This window comes from Bos javanicus, chromosome 6 (genome assembly GCF_032452875.1).
Source record: "Bos javanicus breed banteng chromosome 6, ARS-OSU_banteng_1.0, whole genome shotgun sequence".
NCBI lineage: Eukaryota > Metazoa > Chordata > Mammalia > Artiodactyla > Bovidae > Bos > Bos javanicus.
In genome coordinates this window covers 77002910-77019762 of record NC_083873.1, presented here as the reverse complement: position 1 = coordinate 77019762, position 16853 = coordinate 77002910, and the positions used below count along the sequence as shown (strand labels likewise).

The 16853-nt window shown below is 41.3% G+C and overlaps 1 protein-coding gene across 14 annotated transcripts in view; it reads right to left on the bottom strand.

Moving 5' to 3' along the window:
- The window catches only part of ADGRL3 (adhesion G protein-coupled receptor L3), a 959208-nt gene extending 944833 nt beyond the window's left edge, over positions 1–14375 (bottom strand). For all 14 annotated transcript variants that reach the window (XM_061420294.1, XM_061420290.1, XM_061420278.1 and 11 more), the window contains exon 1: positions 13821–14375. The gene's annotated coding sequence lies outside the window, so the exon portion shown is untranslated. The remainder of the gene's footprint in view (positions 1–13820) is intronic.
- Between the last annotated feature and the right edge of the window lie 2478 nt (positions 14376–16853).

Genomic DNA, 16853 nt, shown 5'->3' with positions numbered 1-16853 from the left:
CCATACTATTCAGTCAGTTACTTTCTTTACTGATCTCATTCCCCTTTTATAGGCAATCTTCAATTACTATAAATGTGTTTATTGACAGTTTATTCCTGCTTTTCATTCTTAAAATTTACAATAGCCCAAATCTAGTCCACCAATTTTCTTGCTCCATGAGAGGTTTGGAAAAGAAGAGCTTTGTTAAAAATTGATGTTTACAGATGAACTTGAGAGGTTAAGTCCATTCAGAGCAGAGAACAAAACTAAGAAATTTTATGGGGACATAAACTGGATGGTGGATTTCTTAATTCTTCATAAATTAATTTCATTGCCCGGTTTTACCTTAATATTAAGTTAAAATCAAAGACATTAAGGATCAGTTCAGTTCAGTCATTCAGTCATGTCCGACTCTGCAACACGATGAACAGCAGCACACCAGGCATCCCTGTCCATTACCAACTCCGGGAGTCCACCCAAACCCATGTCCATTGTGTCAGTGATGCCATCCAGCCATCTCATCCTCTGTCGAACCCTTCTCCTCCTGCCCTATATCTTTCCCAGCATCAGGGTCCTGTCCAATGAGTCAGCTCTTCGCATCAGGTGGCCAAAGTACTGGAGTTTCAGCTTCAACATCAGTCCCTCCAATGAACACCCAGGACTCATCTCCTTTAGAATGGACTAGTTGGATCTCCTTGCTGTCCAAGGGACTCTGAAGAGTCTTCTCCAACACCACAGTTCAAAAGCATCAATTCTTCGGCACTCAGCTTTCTTTATAGTCCAACTCTCACATCCATACATGACTACTGGAAAAACCATAGCCTTGACTAGATGGAACTTTGTTGGCAAAGTAATGTCTCTGCTTTTGAATATGCTGTCTAGGTTGGTCATAACTTTCCTTCCAAGGAGTAAGCGTCTTTTAATTTCATGGCTGCAATCACCATCTGCAGTGATTTTGGAGCCCAAAAAAATAAAGTCTGACACTGTTTCCACTGTTTTCACTGTCTAACCATCTATTTCCCATGAAGTGATGGGACCAGATGCCATGATCTTAGTTTTCTAAATGTTGAGCTTTAAGTCAACTTTTTCACTCGCCTCTTTCACTTTCATCGAGAGGTTTTTTTAGTTCCTCTTCACTTTCTGCCATAAGGGTGGTGTCATCTGCATATCTGAGGTTATATTTCTCCCAGCAATCTCAATTCCAGCTTGTGCTTCTTCCAGCCCAGTGTTTCTCATGATGTACTCTGCATATAAGTTAAATAAGCAGGGTGACAATATACAGCCTTGACGTACTCCTTCTCCTATTTGGAACCAGTCTGTTCCATGTCCAGTTCTAACTGTTGCTTCCTGACCTGTATACAGGTTTCTCAAGAGGCAGGTCAAGTGGTTTGGTATTCCCATCTCTTTCAGAATTTTCCACAGTTTATTGTGATCCACACAGTCAAAGGCTTTGGCATAGTCAATAAAGCAGAAATAGATGTTTTTCTGGAACTCTCTTGCTTTTTCGATGATCCAGCAGATGTTGGCAATTTGATCTCTGGTTCTTCTGCCTTTTCTAAAACCAGCTTGAACATCTGGATTTTCACAGTTCACATATTGCTGAAGCCTGGCTTGGAGAATGTTTAGCATTACTTTACTAGTGTGTGAGATGAGTGCAATTGTGTGGTTGCGCATTCTTTGCCATTACCTTTCTTATTTAAATATTAATAGCCAGTATATTTAATTGTTTTATTACTGAGCAGTTTACTGACCTCTGCTTTTATGCATTAATATGAGAGTTAGTAATTCTTTAGAATTATCAAACAACTTTGTTAATTATTACAACTGTTACTAACTTTATAAATAATGAAAAGTTAATAACTACTAATTCTACACAATCGACAGTTGATAATTCTTCAAAATTTCCCATGAAAATCAGTTAGACAATGATGCATATGGATTACTATAACCAAGTGGTAAAAGTCAAACAGTCATTATTTACTCTGTCTTAATAACTGTACTTCAAGGAATCTCCACCACAAAAATGATCAGAGAATAGGCCAAGCTTCATATTATTTATCATCACAAAATACAACTCACATGAATAAGGAAATGTCCAAATTTTTTTATTTTTTTTAATTTATTTATTTATTTTCAGCCACACCGTGTGGCATGTGGGATCTCAGTTCCCTGACCAGGGATTGAACCCATACCCCCTGCAGTGGAAGTACAGTGTCCTAACCCCTGGACTGCCAGGGAATTTCTCAGGAAATGTTTAAATAAATCAGAGTATATCCACATTACAAAATGAATATTTTACAACATTAAAAATGATGCTGTAAAAAATTAATGCCATTGGGAACCTGAAGAGAATTATACAAACTATATATATTTTAGCCTCAATTCTTCTAAAACAAAGACACAAACACACATAAAATGCAGATAATACATAGATAAATACATGGATAATCAGCCTAAAAATGTGTGACATAACCTCTGTGAACACTGCAATGTTGTATTATATTATGATATACTGGTTGATTTCTGTTTTGACTTTATGTATCACTATATTTCACAAGTATTCATTAGGAGCATGTGCCATAGGAAAAAAAAATTTTTTTAAGTGTGATCACTAAGAATGTAGAATAAGTTGCACTAGGAAGAATGAATAGAAATCAAAATTCAGCTATCACTGGCACCCAAGTAGAATCAAAAGAGCATACATAAAGGATATACACTGAGATTGTTGCACAAATCCCAGAATAACATCTACCAAGCTATGAGGAATAGCAGAAAAGGAAGGAACTCAGCAAGATTACTGAAACAAAGCAAATGGACTAGCACACCATCCTGATATGATACTCTGAGTCCTCCACACAGAGAGTCCATTCATTTGCAATAATGTAGGTTAATTTCTCATTTATAAACCTATTCTACCTTTCATACACCATTACGTTTTTGTTGTTGCTCTGTCTCAACCCTTATATTCAGGCAAGAAAACACACATACACACTCCTGCAATTTCACTATCATCCATTATTCAGTAAGGGTCTCAATGAATAAACGTCTGCTCAGAGGCTCTAAGCAAATTTCATTTCTGAATACTACTGTCTGCAGCCCAGCAGGCTATTTCACCAAGATAAGATCACACCTTTAATCAAATGCACCACAAAAAGAAATACTCCCAAAGTTTGCTTAATAGCGTCAGATCACAAAAATAAAATGCTGACAGCCTACTAATTTTTAGGACTCTTTCTTCTTCATAGATACACAACAATAAGGAAAGTACACAGGAGTTCTTCTAACTAAGGCTTCTATCAACCTTTAAAAACTCTCCCAAATTTTCCTATGTTACTATTTATATCAAGTTGGTCATATTAAAAGAAAAGTCAACAATAACTTTCTGTTTGAATACATAAAACACAGTAAATTTAAGGTTTCCCATCTTACACAAATAATAGCTCTAAAGCACCATTTAACTTCAGCTGGTCAAGTGTCAGGATTAAACACTACCTAGGCTCTAGTTTTTGTGATGATGGATCCAAATTAGATGTCTATCATTTCAATAACATTATTAATGGATATGTTGAAGATACATTTTCATTGGATGCTTAGCTAATAAAGCTATCTATACTCAATTATTTGAAATATCCTACATCTGCCTCTAAACATAAGGTTAATTTGAATAAAAATATATTCCCATCAGTAGCAATACATAATGAGTACACTAGCAAGTGTAAAATAATTAGATGTTTCAAACAGATGGATGGATTTATATCTGTAAATCCACTTTTTTCTCCTTTTACTTCTACTTGCATTTATTTTATGCTGTATTTAATCCCATGACATAAATTTTTGTTTCTTTGATTTCTTCTGGGATAACTTTTTATTCTGTGAAACTTCCATTTCTGGTTTAGGAACAATTTATTCCTTTTCATTAAGGACCATCTAAATATGGCTAATGGAGCTTATACATAAATTAACCTAACCATGAGTTCCATGCCCAGTGGCACGTTAGGGGATTTTTCACCTGGATTTTAGGACTCAATGCCTAAACGATCTAACCAGTAAGATCAGCACTGTGGGGAAGAGTAGCAAAAAGTTAGCACTCTGTGTACCAAGGAATCTGTCTCCAGTGTCCCCTGTTCGGCATTGTGGGAAGGCAACTCTGCCATCAAATGATGGAATGGCATACACTGTTTATGTAAATAATATCTGCAGATATTTAATGGCTTTTCAGACATGGACAACCTGGACAAATTAGACAGTTTCACAGATGTTCTTGAATCTGAAAATTTGAATTCCTTTGATCAGCATGCTTTTGTTGTGTTTTCTGAGTCAAGTAAAAGGAGACCGTTTTCCAATGATCACTTTGGCTACTGAAAAGAAAAGAATACATCCCTTTTAAATGGCTTTTCTAACCAATTCTCCTAATGCCTGATATGAGTTAACAAAGGATCACTGCAGTGGACATTCAGGTTTCATCAGTCCCTCTACCTTTTTCTGTCGACAATATCCCTCTCTTAATTGAGCCTTTCTTTCTTCTAGATATTAGTCCATCGACAGAGGGACTGCAGTGTTCTTACTGACTCCATAAGCTGGTGATAATAGATTGATCTAAAGCTGAATACCTAATTAAGACTGTGGTGAAAGGTTAAGAATCCAGAGTGAAGCCAGAGAGAAGGAAGAGACAGTCTGCTCAGGATCATGAAACTGGAACAGAATCCTAGTGGTAGTCAAGGTGCTAATTTTTTATGATGCCTAGGTAAACCTCCATCCTTCCCCAAGATTTTTCAGGTGAGAAACACAAAAACCTCCCCCTAATCATTTATGGCCTAAAGCTAGTGGGAGGTGTCTGCAATTAAAAGAAAAAGAATGAGCACACCCATTCTGCTAAATCATTTAAGCTAAATTTAAGTCCATTTGACAACTGAGATGTTATCATATGGTGATGTTATCATATGATATATCATATGATGGTTATCATATGTAATCATAATAATGAAGATATTATCATATGATATATCATATAGCATCAACTGAGACGTTATAAACTATGCTTCATTTGGAATGACTGCAAAATAATATTTAACTGTCACACATAAAATTTATTGAAAACTAAAGTGAAATTTAACTGAATATGCCTAAAATTCAAATGATGATGGTATGTTATTTTAAAAGAAAATGGATTTCCTAAGTTCTTCTTCCAAAGTCAACTACTGTTAATATTATGATTAAAACTCAACAAATTCAACTGAACAACTAAAGCCAGCAGAAAAAAGTCTATAGATATACACATGCCTCATGCTAATACAAACCTATTTCTCAATAGACTCTTTGTCTACTCCTTGAAGTCATGATCAGTATTCTGAGTTAAGGTTCAAACAACAACCATCAGCCACTGACAAATCAACACTGAAAATATGAAAAAAAAAAAAACAAGAGACAGAAATGTTAACCAGTTGAGCCCTTCCGTTCTGGCCAGAAATAAAATCTCATACAAAAAAAAGAATCATCCGTCAGGACCATTTCCTCTTATCCAAAAGTATTTGGAAGAACTCTGAGGAAAGGAAAATGGGGAGGGGGGACCAAAACAAAACAAGAGACTGTTGAAAACCCTCTTAGAGGGTCAGCTGTCAATGGAATGCACTTTAGTATTCAGGTTACCCACCCATGCAGAACATCAAAAACTGGGCTTAAGTCTCTCCCCTATTCTCACAGGCTCAGGCTACTGTGGAGCCACTGGGGCTGTCTTGAATAGTAACACACTTTGCCTCTGCGGGATGCATAAACACCAACACAAGCTGATCAAACAAAAGGGGGAGTCGTTTCTACTTGGCTTTCGTTTTCTTGAGTCATACTTTAAGACACTTAAGTCTGGTACAATTTAGCAAGTCAGCCGTTCAACGTGCAGTTTATTATTTCATTCATTTTTACCACCAACCATGTTGTACTCTTTCCATTTTAACATACATTTTGAATGATTAGATATGAGTCACACATTTTAATAGCTTCTCTTAATGGCAACTGTCACTGAAATACACATGTTCATTCTAAAACATGGACTTATTTATGACCCCTTCTATACTTCTAGTCTTTAAAACAATTTGGGGATCTGAATTTTAAGGGTTCATCTGCATTTATAGCAATCTTATGAGGACTAAACTTTAAGATTATAAATCCTTCAAAAATGTGAGAAATCCTTAAATCTTGGAAGTTTATGATGATTTGGTTACAACATGTAGAATATTCTGATGCAGTTAAAGCTTAAAGAGCTGCTGACGCCATGTGAAAAGATGATCAGGAGTTTAATTTAAAATGTCTTAAGTTAAATTGCTACTTTCATTTTATACCTGATTTAAAGTCAATCTTCAGACACAGCACTTTGTGGCTGTCAAAAATATTTTCCTGTCAGGATTATGATGGAGGGGGGCAGAATTAGTAGCAAAGTACATACAACATTTTAACATTACAAGGAAGAGCTCAGAAATAGGTACTTACTAAAAGATTAAAACAAGAGAGAGGGAAAGATAACGGAAAAGACAAAAATACATGTGAAACCTTTCTCAATTTCTTAAGAAAATGCTATTGATTTTCATAGCTCATCGAGAACTCTTCCATAAAAAAAATGATATTTGATTTAGCTAAGTTTTCTTAATATCAGTAGCAGAGGACATTTCTAATATCACTCTAATAATAATAGGTACCATTTATTAAATGCTCACTCTATCAGGTCCTTTTCTGCTCATTTCCTATTTCTCACCCCAAACCAGCAATGCAGATTTTATTACCTTTACTTCACAAAGAGAGATGATATAGCTATAAAGTTGCAGATCTGAGACTGTATTCAAGTGTCTCTCTTTCCAAAGACCATTTCTAAGCAGTTCATAATCAGGAACACTGTCCAGGTATGCCCATCTAAGGAGTATAGTATAGTTTCTGCAGAAAAAGTCAGGTTTTGCCAAAGAGCTGGAGATCAGTGCTACAGCACTCATTTCATAGTGGTCACCCTAAGTCAGAAATTAAACTAACCATGCTGCTGCTGCTGCTAAGTTGCTTCAGTCATGTCCGACTCTGTGCAACCCCAGAGAAGGCAGCACACCAGACTCCTCTGTCCCTGGGATTCTCCAGGCAAGAATACTGGAATGGGTTGCCATTTCCTTCTCCAATGCATGAAAGTGAAAAGTGAAAGTGAAGTCCCTCAGTCGTGTCTGACTCTTAGCAATCCCTTGGACTATAGCTTACCAGGCTTTTCTGTCCATGGGATTTTCCAGGCAAGAGTACTAGACTGTGTTGCCATTTCCTTCTCCAAAACTAGCCATGAAATATGTTCAAATATATGTATGGAATTTATAAATATCTCTATAAGGTTAGGGCTTCCCTCATAGCTCAGTTGGTAAAGTATCTGCCTGCAATGCAGGAGACTAAGTTCAATTCCTGGGTCAAGAAGATCCCCTGGAGAAGGAAATGGGAACCCACTCCAGCATTCTTGCCTGGAGAATCCCATGGACAGAGGAGCCTGGCAGGCTACAGTCCATGGGGTCTCAAGAGTCGGACACAACTTAGTGACTAAAGAGAGAGAGAGAGAAAGTTTTCCAATAGATGTCAAAGTGCCATTCGGAAGTATTACAGGTCATCTTTAAACTTTAGCATCTATTAAAAGTAATCTCTGTGTGGGGTTTCTGTTACTCGTCAAGCATATGACCACTCACAAACAGAACTACAGTGTATAATTACCCCAAGGATGTTTTTCACTGAAAATGGCCTGTTTAGATAGTGATTAACAGACTAAGAGTGTAGTGAATCGTCTTGATATCACTTCAGAAAAGTGATTTCCTCCCTAATAATTCCCAAGATACATAAATATTCAATTAGGGTCTTTGAAATCTCAATTTAATTGGGCATTCATCCTCTACCAAACTTCAAACTTGGCCCAGACTAAAAAGGTGTTTGATTCATTCTTACTATACAGAAAAAAAAAAAAAAAATCCAGTAACTCTTAAGTTTTCAAGTGCAAGTGTAAAATACAGCCAAGATTATCTTTTATATGAAATTTTCAAATTTAATCGCATTTTAAGGTATGCTATAAAGCAATGAGATAACACATAATTGTAAATTTCAATCACATAGTCACATGGGGAATTGATTAAAGTTTCCTGGGCCCCTCATGAGACCTAAAAAATAATAATAATGACAGTAGCAAGTAGTTACAATTGTGCCTATAACTGCTTCAAACACTTTGCATATATTTTCCCATTAAATTTTAAGAATGGGAAAAACCTATGAATTAGGAACAATTGTTATACCCACAAAAACATACCAGGAAATTAAGGCATAGAGAGAGAGATCCAATATCTTGGCAAAAATCAAATAATTTATCAAACCTCGGCAAACACATCACAGAGTTCCTTCTCATCACCACCAAGCTGTTCTGCCTGTCCAGACAGCAGAATATCAAGAATTGGGGCCTAGATTTTAAATTTTCCCTGGAGACCCGTAGCCTTAATGTTTCCATTCCACTAACTGGGGACCAAAGAAACTAGAAAGAAGCTCTCTACACTGGGAAGGGAAAAGTGAAAATGTCAAATAATTAATAAAATACCCGTCTGGCTTGTGTGTTTTTAAAACTTGAACAATTTGTTTTCTCATCCTAGATGACTCTTTATATGGTCCAGTGAGGTGAACTTTGGAATACAAGGAGGCAGATCTCGAAAAGTCAACTTCACTGGTTCTCAAATTCTCCGGTTCCAGGACCCTTTTACACACTTAAAATTGGTGACCTAAAGCAACTGTTGATTATATTGGTTACAACCATCAATATTTAAATAATAATAGTTAAGCTCATAAAATTTTAAAACACAAGAATACACCAGCATGCCATATGCCATCAAAGTAATGATGCCATCACATATTGTATACCTTCTGGAAAACTCTACCATAAACTTGTTAAAGTATGAGATTTAAAGGTTTAAAAAAAAAATCTTAGCATTTTTGTGAAAATGTTTTCTTCTTAGAGTACCCCTGAAAGGGTCCCACAAACCCACAGATTTCTCCAGAATAAAGTTTGAAAAGAGAAGTTTGTCTGCTCTACAAAATAACTGACACAGAAGTTTACCAGAAAGAAATATTCAGTTGGATGAATCAAATCTCCATCCCAGAGATAATGTTCACAATAACTATGATTACCACCAACAGTATTCCATTTAAGTTCTTGAATATGGACCAAATGCTAACAACTTCTAATGTGTATATGTAATCACTCCTGAAGAAATTCGTTAATATTTAACTAAATTCTTGTTTTAAATGTCAACAAGACATTAGTAAGACATAAATTATTAAGATCTATAGAATCTGTTAGGATTTCCCTGTAGCTCAAAGGTTAAAGAATCTGCCTGAAATGCAGGAGACAATCCCTGGGTCGGGAAGATCCTCTGGAAAAGGGTATGGCAAGCCACTCCAGTATTCTTGCCTGGAGAATCCCATGGACAGCGGAGCCTGACAGGGTACAGTCTGTGGGGTTGCAAAGAGTCAGACATGACTGAGTGACTAACACACATAGAATCTGTTATTATCAAATACAGAAAGGACTCTTCCTTTCACCCACTCTCTAAAAACAGATGGAGAATTTCAATGAACTCAGAGTAGAACAGCTAAGTCTTTTATATATATCTGTATTTGTGAGCTCATGGGCACACTTAACAATTCTAAGAAAAAAATGACACCTGGTTACTTTATGCAGTAGAAAAGTTAATTTCAGTGGGCCACGTAGACTCAGACCAGGGTACTGACATAAAAGAATTTGGGGGACAGTGTGCACATCTTTGGGCTCATAAATGCTATTCACAGGCACACCTGTACTACTCTTTCACACTGGCTAATAAACATCAATATCAAAATCATAATCAATGAAAAATTTGAGTTTTTCTCCCACTGATCAGCAAATCCCTAATAACACACACTCAAAGATAAGAAAGGAAGCATGTCAGGAAGCCCTTACTCATATTTTAAAGTTTTTGTTTATATTTTATTATAAAATAGGATATTCTAGTAGGAAATTCATTTGCATAAAAGAAAAAGACATAAATGCAATAGTGATCAAAGCGCAAACATGTCCTTGAAGGCAAACAAATGCTAAATTACAATACAGCCTCTGTCTTTAGGGTTCCTCCCTATGTGAACAAGAGTATATTTTGAATGCTATGCAAATCTAAGAAATCAAAGGGAAAATAGTCATTTGCAAAACTTAAGGAAAGATATTCTCCCTCTAATTCCAAATGCTATAGCCATTCACACCATGCTAAATTAAAGCTACACAGCATTTCTCAAAATTATTTTGTTTTTAAGTACACAAGCAGTTTTCCTTGCTGATTTCTGGGCAAAAAAATGCCCCACTTCTAACAGTAACTATCACTCCTACTTGGCAGCTCTTTTCAAACAGAGTTTCATCCAGCAGTTAAAGTTGTCCAAAGGAAATCTGAAAAAACATTTCAGTTTAGCATAATATTATTTGACTGACTTCAATTCTTTCGATTTGATAACTTTTTTTTTAAATCTGCTATTTAGGATTAACTTCACTAGAGCTCAGCAAGAAATCAAAAGGAAAACAAGTCCATAAAAAATTTGTCTTTCCTAATTACTAGAAACAATGCCAGGCACAGTAGCTGGAGCCAGTAAGTCTCATACTCACTATTATTCCCTGTGCAAAGGAATGTTTTAAAGGAATGTTTAAAATCTCCAAAATGCAAGAAGATCATCATTAATAAACTCATTTCTAAAAGACCTTCCATTCATATTTTCATGGAGGGCTCTCAATCTGAAGGATAATCACACCAAGCAACTTAAAATGAGACATCAAAAGCATTTATCCATTAAGCAAATCACATGCTGGCTTATCACTCTTTAGGCCATGGATGCCTGGAGCAACCTAATGTATCTATCTAAAATTTTTAAATAGTTCACATAAACCTTCATAGTAATCATTCCTCCTACCCTGAGTTTACGGAAACAGTCTCATCAACCATGCACACCAACAGAGCAGGTTACTGAACACTTAGTTATGAAGAAGTGCTAGGGAATGGCATTCAGGCACTTGTGACACATTCACCTTCAGCTAAAGACAGCACAATACCCTGACAGACACAGTTCTAATGACATCAGGACCTGTGGAATGTATGACTGCTAGGAAACACATGCTGCTAGGAAACAAAGAACAGATCTGATCAAATCTTCTAACACAGGACCTGGAATCACTGTGATTAGATCTAAAATAAGAGGACAAGTACTCTTTAATCTTCAGAAATACTTGCAAGGGCAAAGGCTTTAACACATACCCTCTAGAAAGGAAAGAAATGTAAGAAGCTAGAATCGCATGGATGAAATCACAATTTCCTAAGTTTTCCACTAGCCCTATCCCATACAAATATAACAATCAAAATCAGGCATCAGTGATTCAGTATTCCTTTTTTGGTGAGGGAACTGAGGGGTAATCTAAGCTATTCCAAGACGCCAGTATCTTAAAATTGAAAGAAATGTGAAAATGATGGTACCCAGAATCAAAGTACCCTTTTACATTTACAGTGCTATACTTTCTTTCAACAAAACCATGGACAACAAACATGAAAGCAGTCAGGGCTAATCTACAACAAAGAATTTCATGTCTCTGATTATTGAAACTGAAAAGTAATTAGCTTTCCAACTTTTTAAAACTGTCTTTGTACATTTTTAACCCTTGGCAACAACAATAACAACAACAAAAGATTGGGTGAAACAAAGGTGAGATATTTCACTACAAATATTCTAACTCCTAGACAAATATCTGGGAATCTCTTTTGGTGATTCTATAAAAGAACTGACAATTCTATCTATAATCCATATATAGACAAATTGAATGCTGGAACTCTAGGTCACTTAGTACCATTACAGATTGAAAAATATACCAGGGAAATCTAGCTAAATTCTGTTTAATCTCAGGGAAACAAAGTACATTCTCCAAATGAAAAATTACAGAAGAACTATTTCTCTGTAGATTCCACAGTGACATCTTTTAACTAGTGTTGATAGCCCATATGACACTAAATTAGCAGACTGCCTATTTACTTCAGAGCAAAACACAGAAGGCAATTTTTCCTTCCTGCCAGAGTCTGTGCATCTCCTCATTTCCCCAGCAGCTGGCTGAAAGGATGTAAAATCGGAGGTCCAAGAAGGCTTATACTTCCTAATGAGTAATCCACCCAAGAAAGTAAACACAACAGACATCACCAGGTCGGGCTCCGAAGGAGACTGGCAGGGCTGCTTACACCGTTGTTTACAATGTGCTCTAACTACCGCAGGCAGGATCACACACAGGCACAGGAAGGAGACACCCAGAGGTGGCTCACACGCCTCGAGTTCGCCCAATTGCTGTGATATCTCTGGCCATAAATTATGCAGCGCACATTTCTATCTGAGAGTGGCCAGAGAATTCTGAGGATCAAGGGTTATACGGGCTTGATTTGGTTATTTCAACCTGACCGAAAGAGGACTACTCTATCGCTTGGTCCTCACCAGGGCCAATTTGGGGTGCATCGCGCGCTGCACCAGAGATTCTCACGCGCAGCACGCATCTCTTAGAGGTGCTCACTAGGGGACAGGGGACACAGTGGGGCTTCCTCAGAACCCCTACCTCCCCCTCGGCCTCCTCAAACCAGATTTTCCGGTTAAGCGGATCCCAGGCGATTTCGATAAGCAAGCTCAGCTCAAGTAGCATCAGCTCTGTCATCCCGGCAAATATCTCCGGGCCATCCCCGGAGCGCACTAACGCGCGCACACGTAGACCTGAACACGCCGATCCCGCTGCCGATTAACCCCGGTAGCGGAGGTTCCCTCCTATACACACACACACATACAAACCCACCCACCTATAGTGCCAGGGGGCCTGGCACGCTTAGCCTCTGAGCTCCGACGCGGGACCATCGCCCGGGGTGCGGTGACACTGAAGCTCCGCCGCAGCCCGGAGCTTTCCCTTCACTGGTGAAAAAATACAGGGCGCCTGCGTTCCTACCTGTAACCTAGCCGACCGCGGCCACCAATGCTCTGACCACCCTGCTCCGGCGCCCCGGCCAGACTGATTATTGCAACACCGCCGCCCCCACCCCCCGCCCAGTGCCCACTCCCAACACCACGCCGCCCCCGGCCACCCACGAAAGTAGCCGCTTTCTCCAGCCAAAACCGCCTAACAAAGCCAGAGCAAGCAGGTCTAAACCAAACTGCCCGTGAAGGGGACACAGCGGGCGGGGTATGGGGAGGTGGTGAGGCTCCGCGACTCCGGGACACGAACTGGGCAAACGCGACCCCCATGGATGCTTCAGGCAGGTGTCTTGAGAGGGTCCCCTCAGTCCCCATCACCCCTGAGCCGAGCTCCTCACCAGGTCCCTGTGGGTCCTCCAGCCCTCTCCGGCCTCAAGCGGCACAGGTTCCGGGCCGGCAGCGAGAAGGCGCCCCCTGGTTTGCTTTGGGCTCCCACCAGGGGAATGACACTGGGGTGAGACAGGAGGGAAAATTCCCAGGGTGGAAACCGTTCCTATCCCCCAGAGTGCTGGACTGCGAATGCTCACCGGCCACTCTCCCCTTCATTTCTCTCAGCCGCCAAACCGCCCAGTAGCTGGAAAAACCTCGAACCCGTGCCAACCCCCAGCGTCCACCAGCCTTGAGATTCCCTTCCCGCCCCACATCACGACTGGATGAGTGTGTGTGCGGGCTAGTGTGCAAGTGGGAGGCTGAGTGTGCGTGAATCCTGCGCCCCCTCGGTCGCCTGCCCCGCGGACGCAGACGCCTGCGCCGGGCCGGGGCCACCACTATTAGGAAGAGTGAGAAGAATAAATTACCTTTCGTAACCGCCGGTCCCTGAGCTCGTCCCATCAGTTGCTCAACAACCTGCAGCCTGGTGCAGTTTCCACAATCGAACCATGGAGCCCGGGGCAAAATACCGAGCAGCCCCAGCGTAGACACCCCCAGCACACGCGTCCAGGAATTATAACCAGAGCGCAGAGAAGGCAGCGGGAGGGTGGAGACCCCGGCCAAGGAAACAACGAAAAGTCTCCTTCCCCCTTTTCTTCTGCTACACAGCCATGAAGAAAAGCGATGGGGTGGTGGGGTGGCGGGGGGAGCCAAATGCTTGTCTTCCTTTACGTTTCCTCGCTTCACACACACCAAGGGAGTAAAAACGGAGCAAAGAGAGTGGAGGGTTCAAATGTCTCTCCCAGTCCACAGTTGCACAACTTCGGAGTCAGGCTCTGGCTCCAGCAGCAGCCGAGGGACCCCAGCGGCAGCTATTAACATGCGGCAGTCATAGCTGGGGCTGCTTTTGCTCCTGCTGCTGCTACAGCTTAAGGAAACACGCTGCTGAAGAGACCAAAAATCTGCCACCATCCCCCCAGTCGATCTTTATATCCAGTTCTCCCACCCCACCCCCTTTCTTTTTCTTCTTCTTCCTCGTCCTCCCCTTTCCGCTGGAGAGCGGGAGCGATGGAAAAGGTAGGGGGAGCCGCGAGGGCCAGGGGTGGATCCTTCTCCGCCAAACCCTCCTCCTTCTCCTCTCGGGGTTCTCTCGCCGCCGAGGGTCTCCCCACGCGCCCGAAACCTCCGCCGAGAGCGGGAGCGAGGGACCCACAAACTCCTTCCCAGGTGCACAGCGGGGGCTTGCCGGCGGAGCGGGAGCCCGGCCGCCTAGGGCTGCGTCCCGGGGGCCGCGGAGCCCCGAGCCCGGAGGGTGGCTGATTAGCTCGTCGGCCCGGCCGGGCAGCTGCGGACATGTGGGAGCTTCATCGCGCGGCCCCGGGCTCGGCGCTGCCGCCGCTGCCTCCGCCGCCTCTTCGCTTCGTTCTCTTCTTCGACTCCCCGCGAGGGAGCAAGGTTCTGGCGCTCTCCAGACACGCACACTCACACACACGCACACACGAGCGAGCTTCTGCCAAAGCCAGCCGTGCAACCCGCGCGCGCGCACACCCGGAGAAAGAGGACGGAGGCAAAAAGAGAAGAAAGAAAGGGGAGGGGGCGAGTCACAGGCGGCAGCTGCGAGAGCTGAGGCCACGAGCAGTCCGGGAAAAGGCGGCAGCGGCTGCGGCGGCGCCCACCCGGACCAGCGGCACCATCTGCATCCCCGCTCCTGGGAACTGGGGCGAGCAGACAACAGGGCGACGCGCCGAGAACCGGTCGGAGCGCGGCGCGCCGAGGCCGAGCAGCCTGCGTGCCGCGGACGCAGCCGGGGCCCTAGCCGAGCCCAGAATGAGCCGCGGGCAAGCGAGCGCCGAGAGCCGAAGAGGGGGCTCGCGCCGCGAGAAGGGGTGGCGGGAGGCAAAACCCGGATCTGGAGTGCGCTCGGGCTCCGCCGCGCGGGCTCCACCTAGCAGCTCGACAAACGCTTGGAGGTGGGAACGAGAGAGCTGCTACAAGAGGCTTTCCTTTCAGGGTTTGTCAAACAAAGGGTACCTCTCCTCGCGGCTTTGAGACAAGCTTTCTCTCTCTCTCTCTCTCTCCCCCTCTCTCTTCCTTTCCCTCTCCCTCCTCCTCTCTCTCGCCCCCCCCCCATTCCCCCTTCGAGCTTCCCTCTCCCCTCTTTCTTTCTTCCCCCCCTCCCTCTCTCTCTTCTCTTCTTCCTTCGTTCCACCCCAGGTGAATAAGTGACATCAGATTGAAACTACTGCCAGCGTCTCTTTTTACAGGTTCAAATTATTCCATATTTTCATTATGCAGGTTTCCAGTCCCAGTGCGTTTTCTGCCTTTGGTCCATTTTATGTTCCTTCAAACTTACCGCAGCGTGCAAGTTCATTGTAGTCGTTAAAGTATCTTCTGATAATCCGATGTGGGGATTAAATGGTTTTATTTCACATCAGTAAAAATTACCATAATGGATATGGAAAGGTGTCGCTTCCAAAGCAGTGCCTTTTGATGGAGGAAAAGTCTGTTCAAGTTAACTAAGTGACCTTGTTCAATTACTGAGCCCTTTTCTGCCTTCTTTGTAAATGAGAGGGTTAAGTAGATAATTTCTAAGGTCTTTTCCTGCTCTAAAATTTCATAATTTGAAATGGCTAAGGTATTATTGTCTGTATCAGTACATTCGAGTTGCAATTATAAGAGAAACCAAGATTTATTATATGCATTCAACAAGCACATTATATCCAAATTACATTTGAGTGCATATAATATATTCAGAATGATCTAATGCCCTCTCAGTTATTAGGGAGGTAGAGTCAACATCTGAAGAACATAAAACCGCATTCGAATTAACAGACCAAACCCAATACAAGTGACTATCAAAATCTCATTCAGTCTTCAAAACTCAATTCCAGTACCAACTGCTACCCATTCAAAATAATCACCCCTTCTATTATATTCCCATAGCACTTTGATTGTATCTCTACACTCATCTCATTCTGGTTTTTTCTTGTTCTTTTAAAGGTATTAGTTGCTTGCTGTATGCCTTCTCACATTAGAGTATCTTCCTGGAATTTAAATTACAAATTTCAATCATCTGTGTAAGATTAATCTGTACCCACATTATTTTGCACATTATAATTCTTTTTATTTTGGAAAAAAAATGGGAAAGAGGTTGAATGATATTGCTGAATTCTGACCAACTAAATATTCACAGGCTTAAGTTAGGCTACTTGAATTTGCTTAATATGGGGCATCCATGAATTCCCCAGAGTACTTAAAGAAACCGTAAACTGACATCTGGAGTCACTTTTACTTAAATGATTTTGGAAAGAGTAGACTCTAACCAATTGTGACAAGAGGCTCTTATTTGTAAAGGAGGAAAAATGGAAAGTACTCAATTCATCCCCCAAATGTAGATATGTAGAAAAGTAATAAGAACAGAATATAGAATGAAAGGTGCTATATAGATATTAAATGGTATA